General features: G+C 37.0%; 1 protein-coding gene across 1 annotated transcript in view; it reads left to right on the top strand.

Moving 5' to 3' along the window:
* The window catches only part of TRA2B (transformer 2 beta homolog), a 30,813-nt gene extending 23,825 nt beyond the window's left edge, over window positions 1–6,988 (top strand). Inside the window, exon 10 of the transcript XR_004476053.2 lies at window positions 224–6,988. The gene's annotated coding sequence lies outside the window, so the exon portion shown is untranslated. The remainder of the gene's footprint in view (window positions 1–223) is intronic.
* The last annotated feature ends 7,968 nt before the right edge of the window (window positions 6,989–14,956 follow it).

The following is a 14,956-nucleotide window of genomic DNA, read 5'->3' as shown; positions in this document are numbered from 1 at the left end:
TTGATTTTATTTTTTCAGTGTAATGGCTATATAGTTTATTTAAAGCTAAAAATTATCTGATTGGTAAGACACATACTGTATCTCTCTTCTTTCCCCAGGCAAAAAGATTGTCCCATTAGGCAATATAAAGCAAATTATCTGATAATTGTATATCATGATAATTCTCTCCAGTCTAAAGGTGCTATTTGAATTTAAAGGTTGTCAAATTACTTCTGATTTCTAGTTCTGCATGTAAGGAAACTGGAAGTCACCACAACATCCTAACAAGTAAAAGCTGAACAACAACAAAAAGTCAACAGCTCTTTTTCCATCTGTAAGAGAGGTAAGGTCATAGGGCAAACTGCTGCCCCCCAAATTGAAGAGATGGGCAAATACATTGGAATCTCAGCTTAGTGGAGTTGAAACCCACAAGCAGAAATCTCTGCAAAAACCATTCACCAGAGCATTCTGTACCTCTTAAAGATCTGGCCCCAGGAGAAACTATTTAACCAGAGCCCAACATGCTGGGATTTTATCAGAGCCTAGCTGACGTGGAAAAGGGAAATACCCAACTCCAGCTTGCTCTAGCTATCTTGTCCCACATAAGAGGCCAGGAATGGTGGTGGTGTGTTGGGGCAGGGGGCTCAGAAGCACTTGTGAAGTTTACAGGGCAGAGGCACAGACACACTAGAAGACTGACACTAATCACAGGAGTATAGATGGTTTCCCCTCTACCCATACCTTACCACCACATTTCTAAAGGCTTACGGCAATTCCTTATAGCCAGTACATTATGTCCAGCTAACGGGGGGAAAAAATACAAGGCATATTAAAAGGCAAAAGCCACAGTTCGAAGAGACAGTAGGCATTAGAACCAGACTTAGATATGGCAGGGATGTTGGAATTAACAGACTGGGAACTTAATTAAAACCACTGTTTAATATGCAAAGGGCTGTAATGGATAAAATAGCATGCAGGAACAGATGGGCAGTGCAAGCAAAGAGATGCAAACTAAGAAGAAATCAAAAAGAAATGCTAGACATCAAAAACACTGCAGAAATAAAATGCCTTTACCAGATAATAAAACAGGACATAGCTAAGAAAGGAATTGCTGAGCTTAAGGAATTCTCAATAGAAACTGCCAAAACTGAAAGAAAAACACCAAAAACCCAAGAACTAAGACAACTGCAAAAGGTATAGCTCATATATATAATGGTAATACTAAAAGAAGACGAACAGAAGAAATATTTTAAACAATAATGATTGAGAATTTACCCAAGTTAATGTCTATTGTAGACTGTGTTGCCCTCAGAATAATATGTTGAAACTTCATCTCTAATGTCATGTTATTTGGAGCTTTGGCCTTTGGGAGGTAATTAGATCATGATGATGGGGCCCTCATAAATGGGATTAGACACCAGAGAGCTCCCTTGCTCCTTCCACCATGCAAGCACAACAGTGAATCAGGAGGTGGATCTTCACCAGATGCTGAATCTGCCAGTGTCTTGATCTTGGATTTTCCAGCCTCCAGAACTATAAGAAATTTCTGTTTATAAGCCAATCCAGTTTATGCTACTATGTTAGAGCAGCCTGAACAGACTGGATGCCAAAGCACAGATCCAAAAAACTCAGAACACCAAACAGGGTAAATGCCCCAAAACCACAACAGGGCATGTCATTTTCAAACTACAAATAATTGAAGATTAAAAATCCTGGAAGAAGCCAGAGGAAAAACGCATTTTACCTATAGAGGAGCAAAGATAAGAATTATATTTGACTTCTCAGAAACCATGAAGGAAGAGTGGTGTGTGAACAATGTTGAGAGAAAAAAACCCACCAACTTAGAATTTCTGTGCCTTGCGAAATTATCCTTCAAAAGTGAACAGTGGGACTTCCTTGGTGGCGCAGTGGTTGAGAGTCTGCCTGCTGATGCAGGGGAAGCGGGTTTGTGCCCCGGTCCGGGAAGATCCCACAGGCCGCAAAGCAGTTAGGCCCGTGAGCCATGGCCGCTGAGGCTGTGCGTCCGGAGCCTGTGCTCTGCAATGGGAGAGGCCACAACAGTGAGAGGCCCGGGTACAGCAAAAAAAAAAAAACAGTGAAGACTCAGAATCAGAATTGAAGGAATTCGTTGCTAGTACACCTGTCCTGCAAGATAAGCTCTTGAGAGAAAAGGAAAATAATACAGATTATAAAGATATCTACATAAAGGAAGAGCATCAAAGAAAGATTAGTGAAGGTAAAATTTTTTATTCTTAATTGACCTAACAATTATTTTGAACAAAATGTTAACAGTGTGTTTGATTACGTATGCTTACGTATGTCATATATGTGTATATTTGTATATTCTTATATGTAAATGAATGATAGCAATGATACAAGAGATGCTAGGGAGGAACTATTATTAAAAAGGACACTACTGGTGAAGCAGTGTAGTAGCATTTTAAAGTGGATTTGGATTAGCTGTATATTGCAAACTCTAGGATAACCACTTAAAGTAAAGTATAACTGATATGCTAAGAAAATGGAAATATGCTCAAAACCACAAAAAGGAGAAAGAACAAAAATAAGGAACAAAGAACAAGTAGAACAAAAATAGAACAAACATGGTAGATATTAATCTAACTATATCAATAATCACTTTGAATGTCAATGGTATAAATAAAGGAATTATCAAAGTGAATCAAAAAAATAAAGTGGGTTTATTGTAGACAAGACACATACAGACTAAAAGTAAATAGATGAAGAAAGATATACCATGCTAATAATACTAATGAAAAGAAAGCAGGAGCACAGTAAGTCCCCTACATACGAAGTTATGAACTTGATGCAGATGCAAATGTGCATTCTCATGTCCAGTCACGTTAGTTCATGTGTCTAGTGTACATCGTCATGTGTGTGCATCCTCTACAAGTGGTTGTGCTTCTGTATACTTTACTGTATAGAGCACAGTATCTTTATATCAAGCCCATGGTGTCTGGAAGCAAGCGTAAAAGCAGCAGTGATACAGCTGGTACACTGCAGCCTATTGTGTTAGTTGGGTACCTAGGTTAACTTTGTTGGACTTGTGAAAAACGACTTACAGATGTGCTCTCGGAACAGAACTTGTTTGTATGTAGAGGACACTGTACTCTTATTAATTTCAGAGTAGACTTCAGAGCAAGGAAAATTACCAGGGTTAATAAAAAGAGGCATAATGATAAAGGGATCTTCAAGAAGATATAAGAATCCTTATGCACCTAACAACAGAGCATCAAAATATGTGTAGCAAAAACTGATAGAACTGCAAGAAGAAATAGATAAATCCACTAGCTTGGATAGAAACTTCAACTCCCCTCTCAGAAGTGAACAGATCCAACAGGCAGAAGATCAGTAAGGACATAGCTGAACTCAGCACCACCAACAATCAACTGGATATAATGGACAGCTATAGATTGCTTCACCACCAACAGCAGAATACACATTTTTCTCAGGTTCACCTAGATAACATTCTGGGCCGTAAAACTAAACTAAACAAATTTAAACAAAAATACAATGCCTGCTCTCATTACCACAATGGAATTAAAGTAGAAATCAGTAACAACTGGAAAAATCCCCAAGTAATTGGAGATTAAACAACACACTTCTAAATTTTAAAATATTTTGAAACGAAAATTGTGAGATGCAATGGAAACAGTGCTTAGAGGGAAATTTATAGCATTGAATGTGAATATTAGAAAAGAAGAAAGGTCTAAAATCAATTTCCTAAGCTTCCACCTTAGAAAATTAGGAAAAGGAGAGCAAGTTATATCCAAAGTAAGAGAAAAGGAAATAATAAAAATTAGAGCAGAAACCAATGAAATTGAAAACAGGAAATCAATAGAGAACAGCAAAACAAAAGCTGGCTCTTTGAAAAGTTCAATAAAATTGATGAGCTGCTAGCAAGGCTAACTTAAAAAAGAGACGGGACACAAATTACTAATATTATAAATAGAAAAAGGAACATAATCTCAGACCCATGGGCATTAAAAAGGATCATCAAAGAATAGTATGAACGACTTTATGCCCACACATTTGATAACCTAGATGAAATGGAGCAATTTCTTAACAAGAGAAAAATAGAAGATTTGGGCCCACAGATGGCTGGTCTACTTCTGGGGACTCTGTGTCTGAAGCCAGCACACCAAGACCACAGGTCACCATGGCCACACCATGGGTGTGTCCAAGAAGAAATTTGTGGGCATTGTCTGTTAATAGTTTATACAGTAAAAAATAATTTGCATAGGCCTATATCAAAGAAATTGAATCACTAACGAATAACCTTCCGAAACAGTATCCAGGTGGATTCACTGATGAATTGTACCAAACATTTAAGGAAGAATTGTACCAATTCTCTTCAAAGGAAGTACTTTCTAACTATCCTCCCTATCCTATGAGGATAGCATTACCCTAATACCAAAACCAAATACATTACAAGAAAATTACAGATCTCTCATGAACACACATGCAAAAATCTTCAACAGAATATTAGCAAATCAAATCCAACAATGTATAAAAGAATTATACACCATGACCAAGTGGGATTTATCCCAATTATGAAAGACTGGTTCAGAATTCAAAAATCAATTAATGTAATCCATTACATTGACAGGGTAATTGAGAAAAATCACATGATCATATGCAGAAAACGCATTTGATAAAATCTAACACTTATCCATGATAAAAACTCTCAATAAGCTAAGAATAGAGGGGAACTTCCTCAGCTTGATTAAAAAAAAAAACTACAAAGACCCTTAGAGCTAACATTGTACTAGATAAACTAGGAGCTTTCCCACTAAGATCAAGAACAAGAAAAGGATGTCTCACCGTTCCTTTTCACCATCATCCTCAAAGTCCTGGCTAAGGCAATAACACAAAAAAAGGAAATAAAAATATACAGATTGAGAAGGAAGAAACAACTGGTTTTGTTCACAGATGGCATGATTGTGTAGAAAATCTTAAAGAATTGACCCCCAAAACCCTCCTGGAACTAATAAGCAATTATAGCAAGGTTGCACGATACAAGGTTAATAATACAAAGGCCAACACTCCTATATACCAGCAATTAACGAGTGGAATTTGAAATTAAAACTACAGTACCATTTACAGTACCACCCCAAAATTGAAATAATTAGGTATAAATCTAACAAAATACATGTAAGAACTATATGAGGAAAACTATGACACTGATGAACAAAATCCAAGAATAAATAGGTGTTCCATGTTCATGGAGAGGAAGACTCAATATTGTCAAGATGTCAGTTCTTTCCAAATTTATAGATGCAATGCAATCCCAATAAAAATTCCAGTAAGCTATTTCATTGATATTGACAAAATGATTCTAAAGTTTATTTGGAGAGGCAAAAGACCCAGAATGATCAACACAATATTGAAGGAAAAGAAGAAAACTGAAGGACTGATACCACGTGGCTTCAAGACTTAACAGTAATAAATACAATGTGGTATTAGAGAAAGAATAGATCAATAAAACAATAGAGAACCCAAAAATAGAATGCAGAAATAGCCCCATATAAATAAAGTCAACTGATCTTTAGCAAAGGAGCAAAGGTAATGCAATGGAAAAGATAGTCTTTTCAACAAATAGTGCTGAAACAACTGGATATTCACATGCAAAAAAACCCAAAAAACACGTAGACACAGACCTTAAACCTTTACAAAAATTAATTTAAAATGCATCACAGACCTAAATGTAAAATAGAAAACTTCTAGAAGGTAGCATAGAAAATTTAGATGACCTTGGATATGGTAATGACTCTTTTGAGAAAACAGTAAAGGAATAATCCATGAAAGAAATAACCTGGACTCATTTAAAATTTAAAACTTCTACTTTGTGAAAGATAATGTCAAGAGAATGAGGAGGCAAGCCACACCCTGGGAGAAAATATTTGCAAAAGGCACATCTGATAAAGGAGTATTATCTAAAATATACAAAGAACTCTTAAAACTCAGCAATAAAAAAATGAACAACCGATTAACAAACGGGCCAAAGAGAGCTTTACCAAAGGGAAAATATACACAAGGTGAATAAACATGAAAAGATGCTCACATCGTGTGTCACCAGGGAATGCAAATTAAAACAAGATACCACTACGCATCTATTAGAATGACCCAAAAAATCCAGAACACCAACAGCATCAGATGCTGGTGAGGATGTAATACAACAGGAAGTCTTACTGCTGGTAGGAATGCAAAATGGTAGACATTTTGGAAGACAGTTTGGCAGCCAGCGTCTTACAAAACTGAACATAATCTTGGATTGTATAATCCAGCAATCACACTCCTTGGTATTTACCTAAAGAAGTTGAAAATTTAGGTCCACTCAAACCCCTGTTTCTGGCAGTTTTGTTCATAATTCCCCACAGTGGGAAGCAACAGAGGTATCCTTCAGTGGGTGAATGGATAAACTGGTACATCCAGACAATGTAATTTTATTTAATATTATTTATCACTAATGAGTTATCAAGCCATGAAAAGACATGGAGGAAACATACATATTGCTAAATGAAAGAAGCCAATGTGAAAAGGCTATATGCTGTATGATTCCTACTACTAATATGACATTCTGGAAAAGGCAAAACTATGAAGACAGTAAAAATATAGTAGTTGCCAGGGGTTGGGGGCAAAGGAGAGGGATGAATAGGCTAAGCACAGAGGAGTTTTAGGGCAATGAAAGTACTCTGTATGACACTATGAGGGTAAATACACGTCATTATACATTTTTTTAAACCCATAGAATGTACACCACCAAGAGTGAACTAATGTAAATTGTGGACCTTGGGTGATTATGATGTGGCAATGTAGGTTCATTAATTGTAACAAATGCATCACTCTGTTGGAGGATGTTGATAATGGGGGAGGCTATGCACATGTGGGGGCAGGAGGTATATGAGAAATCTCTGTACATTCCTGTCAATTTTGCTGTGAATGTAAAACTGTTCTGAAAGGATGAAGTCTTTTTTTTTTTTTTTTTTTTTAAGTTAAACAGAGTTATACAGCCCGGCAATTCCACTCTTAGGTATTTATCCAAGATAACTGAAAACATATGTTCATACAAAATATAATATATGAATATTCATAGTAGCATTATTTATAATGTCCAAAAAGTAGAAACAACCCAAATGGCCCTCCATCTGGTAAATGAATAAATAAATCTTTATAATCAATTAAAAGGAATGGAATACCAGCACATGCTATAACATTGATAATTCTTCAATACATTTTGCTAAATGAAAGAGGTGAGTCAAAAAAGAACTTATTACAGGATTTAATTCATATGAAATGTGTAGAACAGGCAATTTTATATCCAGAGAAAGTAGATCAGTGGCTTCCTAGGGCTGGGAGTTTGCAGAAGGAATGGGGAGTGACTAGTGATAGGTGTGGGATTTCCTTTAAGGATGATGAAAATATTCTAGCACTGTGGTGATGATTGTATAACTTTCTGAATGTACTAAAAGTATTGAATTGTACTTTTAGGTACAATTTAGGTGGATTAATTTTAACATAGCTGTTAAGAACTTCTAATAATCAAAAGGCAGTATTAAGAGAGTGAAAAGGGGGGACTTCCCTGGTGGCACAATGGTTAAGAATCTGCCTGCCAATGCAGGGGACACGGGTTTGAGCCCTGGTCTGGGAAGATCCCACATGCCACGGAACAACTAAGCCCGTGCACCACAACTACTAAGCTTGAGCTCCAGAGCCCGCGTGCTGCAACTACTGAAGCCCGCACACCTAGAGCCTGTGCTCTGTAACAAGAGAGGCCACCGCAAGGAGGCCCACGCATCACAATGAAGAGTAGCTCCCACTCGCAGCAACTAGAGTAAAGCCCGCACACAGCAATGAAGACCCAACACAGCCAAATACATAATTTATTAATAAAAAAAGAAAGTGATTATTTCTTAGGGGGTTGTATTCCCTGGGAAGGTAAATGAGGGAGCCTTTTGTATTACTGGAATGTTCTGTATCTTGATCTGGGTGCAGTTATATGAATGTAATGATATGTAAAATTTGTCAAGCTGTATAACTGAATTCTCTATAGATTTCAGTAAGTGAGTTATACCTCAATTAAAAAGCTAAACTGGAGTGGGGGGCAATGAAGGGGTAGGAAAGTGGGAGGTACAATCTACTGGGTGTGAGATAGGCTCAAGGATGTACTGTATGGCACAGGGAATATAGCCAATATCTTGTAATAACTATAAATGGAACGTAACCCTTAAAATTCGTGTAAAAGTGTTTAAAATTTAATAAAGGTTTAAAATCATGATGGGGAGTATGGGAAATGGGACAGCCTGTTTGAGGGACCCTTGGTGGATCCTTGGTAAAGCAAAGGTTCTTCTGTCATGTCAAAATGTGTTCCTGAAAGTTTCCATTCTATGATTATAAATTGTTAAATAATGATTTGTCTTTAATTAAGACACAGCTGTGATAAAAAAATTTCACCTTGTTTTGACCTGCCATTAGGAATGTCTGGGGAAGAAAAGCTAAAGTGGGGGGGATCTATATAAAAGACGAACTATACAGGGAACAGAAGAAAAATATTTTAAAATTATTACTAATAGCATCAGAGTAATAAGATAATTACTGCATCTATGAAGTAAGAATATTACATCTAAAACCAGGAACAATCAGACAAGATAGAGCTCTTCAAAATTAAAAACATGGTGAGTGGAATAGAAGTTAATAAAAGGTTGAAGGGTAATGTTGAGGAAGACCTCTGAACAGTATAACAGAATACAAAAACCAAAGAGGTGGAAATTATTGATGATAAGAAAAAAATTGAACAGTATTCCAGAAGATTGGGAATCACAGAAGTTGCAGAAGGAGAGACCAGAGAATATGGAGGGAAGAAAATTATCTAAGATATAGTATAAAGAAATTTCCCAGAGCTAAAGGAAAAGTCTTCATATTGAAAAAGCCCACTCAGTACCGAAGCACAGAAATCCACGTAGAAGCTTAAAAATACTAAAAAGAGAAAAAAATCCTAAAAGGGTGGAGTGGGGCAGAAGGAGAGGGAAGGAGAGAAACAAAGGAGGACATGAGAGAGAATACGTGTACCATTCAAAGATACATATAACTGAGTCAGAACGACATGGAACTTTTCAAAAACAATGCTGAATGCCAGAAAATAGTGGGTAAATGCCTTTAAATTCTGAGGAAAATTATTTTCAACATAGAATCCTACACTCATTCAAACTTAATTAACTATGAGGATTGAATAAAGGTGTTTTCAGACATACAAAGACTCTCTTTAAAGAAAAATTTCCCTACATGACTTTTAAGGAGTCCCCTAGGAGATAGGCTTTGGCACAATTAGGGCATAACCCAAGAAAAAGAAAGAAATGGAATCTAAGAGATTGAGGATTCCAGCCAGAAGAATGGCAAAGGGAAAGCCCAGGATGACAGCTGTGTCTCCAGTCTAGAGATACCCATGTCCACTTTGGAGGGAAGTCTCCACAAAGAAAATGGAACTGTAGTTTTTGCATTCGGAAAAATCATTGAGAGATGATTTGTTATTTTTCCAAGTAATTGGGGGAAATTAGGTATATGCATATGAAAAACAAAAAATGAAAAGATAATTTTCAACTCCAGGATAAAAACAAAATTTGTGGTAGATAAAGCCATTCATTCAATTCATCAAGCGGATATAACAATGTATAAATGTGCACCCAACATCAAAGCACCTAAATATACAAAGCAAATATTAACAGATCTGAAGGGAGAAATAGACAGCAATACAATAATAGCAGGGGAGGTCAATAACCCACTTTCAACAATGGATAGATTATCCAGATAGAAAATCAATAAGGAAAAGTTGGACTTGAACCACTCTTTAGACCAAATGAACATAATAGACATCCATGCAACAGCACCAGAATACATATGCTAAATCTCACACAGAACGTCCTCCAGTACATAAGTCATATGTTAAGAACACAAAACAAATCTGAACAAATTATCTTTTCCAACTACAATAGGTGAAACTAAAAATCAGTAACAGGAATAAAAGTTCTCAAAATATGTAGAAATTAATACACTCCTAAACAACCAATGGATCAAATAAGAAATAAAAAGGGAATTTTAAAAAATCTTGAAACAGGGCTTCCGTGGTGGCGCAGTGGTTGAGAGTCCGCCTGCTGACGCAGGGGACAGGGGTTTGTGCCCCGGTCCGGGAAGATCACACATGCCGCGGTGCGGCTGGGCCTGTGAGCCATGGCCACTGAGCCTGTGCGTCTGGAGCCTGTGCTCCGGAACGGGAGAGGCCACAACAGTGAGAGGCCCGCGTACCGCAAAAAAAAAAAAAAAAAAAAAAAAAAAAAATCTTGAAACAAATGAAAGTGGAAACACAATATACCAAAACTTATGGAATGCAGCATAAGCAGTTCTAAAAGGAAACTTTATAGCAATTAATGTCTACATTAAAAAGGAGAAAAATCTCGAATTAAAAAAGCAATTTTACATCTCATGGAACTAGAAAAGGAAGAACAAAGCTCAAAGTGAGCAGAAAAAAAGCAATAACAAAGATCAGAGCAGAAATAAATGAAATATGGACTACAAAGACAACAGAAAAGATCAACAAAGCTAAGAGAGAAAGGCTTTTTGAAAAGATAAACAAAATTGACAAGACTTTAGCTAGACTACCTAAGAAAAAAAGAAAAGAGACCCAAATAAAATCAGAAATGAAAGAGGAGATATTAATAACTCATACCCATGGAGATACAAAAACTCATAAGAGAATATTATGAGCATTATATACCAACAACCTGGATAACCTAGAAGAAATGGATAAATTTCTAGAAACATACAACCTACCAAGATTGAATCATGAAGAAATAGAAAACCTGAACAAACCAACAAAGAGGAGACTGATTCAGTAATCAAAGAAAAGCCCAGGGCCAGATGGTTGAATTCTACCAAATATTTAAAGAAGAATTAATGCCAATACTTCTCAAACGCTTCCAAAAAATTGAAGAGGAGGGAACATTCCCAATCTCATTTTATGAGATAAGTATCATCCTGATACCAAAGCCAGATAAGGACATTAGACAAAAAGAAAACTATAGGCCACTATCCCTGATGATTATAGATTCAAAAATTCTCAACAAAATATTAGCAAATCAAATTCAATAACACATGTAAAAGATTATACACCATGACCAACTAGGATTTATCTTGATGCAAGAATGTTTCAACACATGCAAGTCAATACATGTGATTCACCATATTAATAGAATGAAAGTTATCATCTTATTACGATAAAAATCATATTATCATCTCAATAGATGCCGAAAAAGCCCTTCATGGTAAAAACTCTCAACAAATTGGGTATAAAAGGAATATACCTCAACACAATAAAGGCCATATATGAGAAATCCACAGCTAACTTACACTCAACAGTGAAAAACTGAAAGCTTTCCCTCTAAGATCCCCCAATCTCACCACTCTTATTCAATATCATACTGAAAGCTGTAGCCAAAGCAATTAGGCAAGAAAGAGAAATAAACGGCATACAAATTGGAAACAAAAAAGTAAAATTGTTATTATTTGCAGATGACATAATTTTATATTAAAAAAAATCCTAAAGACTCAACCAAAAAAATATTGGAACTCATCAACAAATGCAGTAAATTGGCAGGATGTAAAATAAACATACAAAAATCTGTTGTACTTCTATACACTAAAAACAAACTATCTGAAAAATAAATAAAGGAAACAATTCCATTCACAATAGCATCAAAAACAATAATGATATACATAGGAAAAACTTTAAGGAAGTGAAAGATCTGTACAATGAAAACTACAAGACCTTGATAAAAGAAATTGAAGAAAACACAAACAAATGGAAAGATATTTGTGTTCATGGATTAGAAGAATTAATATTGTTAAAATGTCCATACTACCCAAAGCCAATTATATATTCAACACAATCTCTATCAAAATTCCAAAGGTATTTTGAACAGAAATAGAAGAAAATGATCCTAAGATTTTTATGGAATCATGAAAGACCCTGAATATAGTTAAAGCAATCATGAAAAAGAAGAACAAAGCCAGAGGCATCACAGTTCTTGATTTTAAACTACAGATCTTCCTCAACTTATGATGGGGTTACATCCTAATAAACCCACTGTAAGTTGAAAATATCAGAAGTTAAAAAGCATTTAATACATCTAACTTACTGAACATCACAGTTTAGCCTAGCCTACTTTAAACATGCTCAAGACACTTACACTAGCCTACAGTTTGGCAAAATCATCAAACACGGGCTTCCCTTGTGGTGCAGTGGTTAAGAATCTGCCTGCCAATGCAGGGGACATGGGTTTGAGCCCTGGTCTGGGAAGATCCCACATGCTGCGGAACAACTAAGCCCGTGCACCACAACTACTGAGCCTGAGCTCCAGAGCCCGCGAGCCACAACTACTGAGCCCATGTGCTGCAACTACTGAAGTCCGCACGCCTAGAGCCCATGCTCTGCAACGAGAAGCCACCGCAAATGAGAAGCCTGCTCATCATAACGAAGAATAGCCCCTGCCTGCTGCAACTAGAGAAAGCCCATGCGCAGCAATGAAGACCCAATGCAGACATAAATAGATAGATAAATATATTTTAAAAATCATCAAACACAAAGTTTATTTTGTAATAAAGTGTTAAATATCTCATGTAATTTATTGAATACTATACTGAAAGTGAAAAAGAAAATGGTTGTATGGGTACAGAATGGTTGTAAGTGTATCATTTGTTTACCCTCATGATTGCATGGCTAACTGGGAGCTGTGGCTTGCTGCTGACGCCCAGCACCATGAGAAAGTACTGAACTGCATATTGCTAGCCCCGGAAAAGATAAAAATTCAAAACGTGAAGTACAGTTTGTACTGAATAAGTATCGATTTTGCACTATCATAAAGTCGAAAAATTGTAAGTCAGAGACCGTCTGTATAGCCCAAAGTTATAGTAATTAAAACAGTATGATACTGGCATAAAAATAGAAACATAGACCAATGACAGAATAGACTAGTAAACCCCTGCATACATGAACAATTAATATTTGACAAGGGAGCCAAGAATACTCGATGGGGAAAGAATAGCCTCTTCAACAAATGGTGCTGAGTAAGCTGGATTACCATATGCAGAAAAATTGGACCCCTATCTTACAACACTCACAAAAATTAACTCAAAATGAAATAAAGACTTAAACATAAGACCTGATACCCTAAAACTCCTAGAAGAAAACATAGGGAAGAAGCTCCTTGATATTGGTCTTGGCAGTGATCTTTTTGGATTTGACAACAAAAGCATAGGTAACAAAAGCAAAAGTCAACAAGTAGGACTACATCCAAGCAAAAAGCTTCTGCACAGCAAAAGAAACAATAAAAAAGTGAAAAGGCAACCCACAGAATGGGAGAAAGTATTTGCAAGCCATATATTCCATAGGGGTTAATATCCAAAATATATAAGGAACTCATACAAATTAATAGCAGAAAAACAAATAACCTGATTTTAAAATGGGCAAAGGACTTGAACAGACATTTCTTCAAAGAAGACCACAAATGGCAAATGGGTACATGAAAAGGTGCTCAACATCTCTAGACATCCGGAAAATGCAAATCAAAACCACAATAAGATATCATATCACATCTGTTAGGATGGCTGTTATCAAAAAATCAAGAAATAACAAAGTGTTGGTGAGGATGTGGAGAACAGGGAACCCTTATGCACCGTTGGTAGTAATGTAAATTGGTGCAGCCACTATGGAAAACAGTGTAGAGGTTCCTCAAAATAATTAAAAATAGGACTTCCCTAGTGGCACAGTGGGTAAGAATCCGGCTGCCAATGCAGGGGACATGGGTTCGAGCCCTGGTCCGGGAAGATCCCACATGCCATGGAGCAACTAAGCCTGTGCGCCACAACTCCTGAGTCTATGCTCTACAGCCCATGAGCCACAACTACTGAAGCCTGCACGCCTAGAGCCCGTGCTTTGCAACAAAGAGAAGCCACCGCAATGAGAAGCCCGTGTACCGCAACGAAGAGTAGCCCCCACTCGCCACAGCTAGAGAAAGCCCATGTGCAGCAATGAAGACCCAATGCAGCCAAAAATAAATAAATAAATAAATTTATTTTAAAAAATTAAAAATAGAACTGCCCATATGATCCAGCAATCCTACTCCCGGGTATTTATCCAAAGGACATAAAATCAGCACTTCAAAGAGATACCTTCACACCCATGTTAACTGCAGCATTATTCATAGCAGCCAAGATATGGAAACAATCTAAGTGTCCATCAACAGATGAATGGGTAAAGAAAATGTGGCATATGTAATGGAATATTATCCAGCCATAAAAAAGAAGGAAATCCTGCCATTTGTGACAACATCGATAAGCCCAGAGGACACTATGCTAAGAGAAATAAACTAGACATAGACAAATACTGCATGGCATCACTTACACATGAAATCTTCAAGTGTTCAACTTAGAGTAACAGTAATAGAGAATAAAATTGTGATTATCCGTGGGTGGGCGATGGGGAGAAAGGGGGGATGTTGGTCAAAGGGTACAAACTTTCAAACACAAGATGAATAAGTTCTGAAGACCTAATGAACAGCATGGTAACTATAGTTAAAAATGTACTATAGGGGCTTCCCTGGTGGCGCAGTGGTTGAGAGTCCGCCTGCCGATGCAGGGGACACGGGTTCGTGCCCCGGTCCAGGAGGATCCCACATGCCGCGGAGCGGCTGGCCCTGTGGGCCATGGCCGCGGGGCCTGTGCGTCCGGAGCCTGTGCTCCGCGGCGGGAGGGGCCACAGCAGTGAGAGGTCCACGTGCCACAAAAAAAAAAAAAAAAAGAAAAAAGTACTATATACTTGAAATTTGCTAAGAGAGTAGATCTCAAGTGCTCTCACCCAAATTAAATAAATAAATAAATAAATAAAGGTAACTGTATGAGATGATGCATA

This window comes from Orcinus orca, chromosome 5, assembly GCF_937001465.1.
Source record: "Orcinus orca chromosome 5, mOrcOrc1.1, whole genome shotgun sequence".
Classification (NCBI taxonomy): Eukaryota; Metazoa; Chordata; class Mammalia; order Artiodactyla; family Delphinidae; genus Orcinus; species Orcinus orca.
The sequence above is the reverse complement of the archived record's forward strand: the minus strand, read 5'-3'. Positions and strand labels throughout refer to the sequence as shown.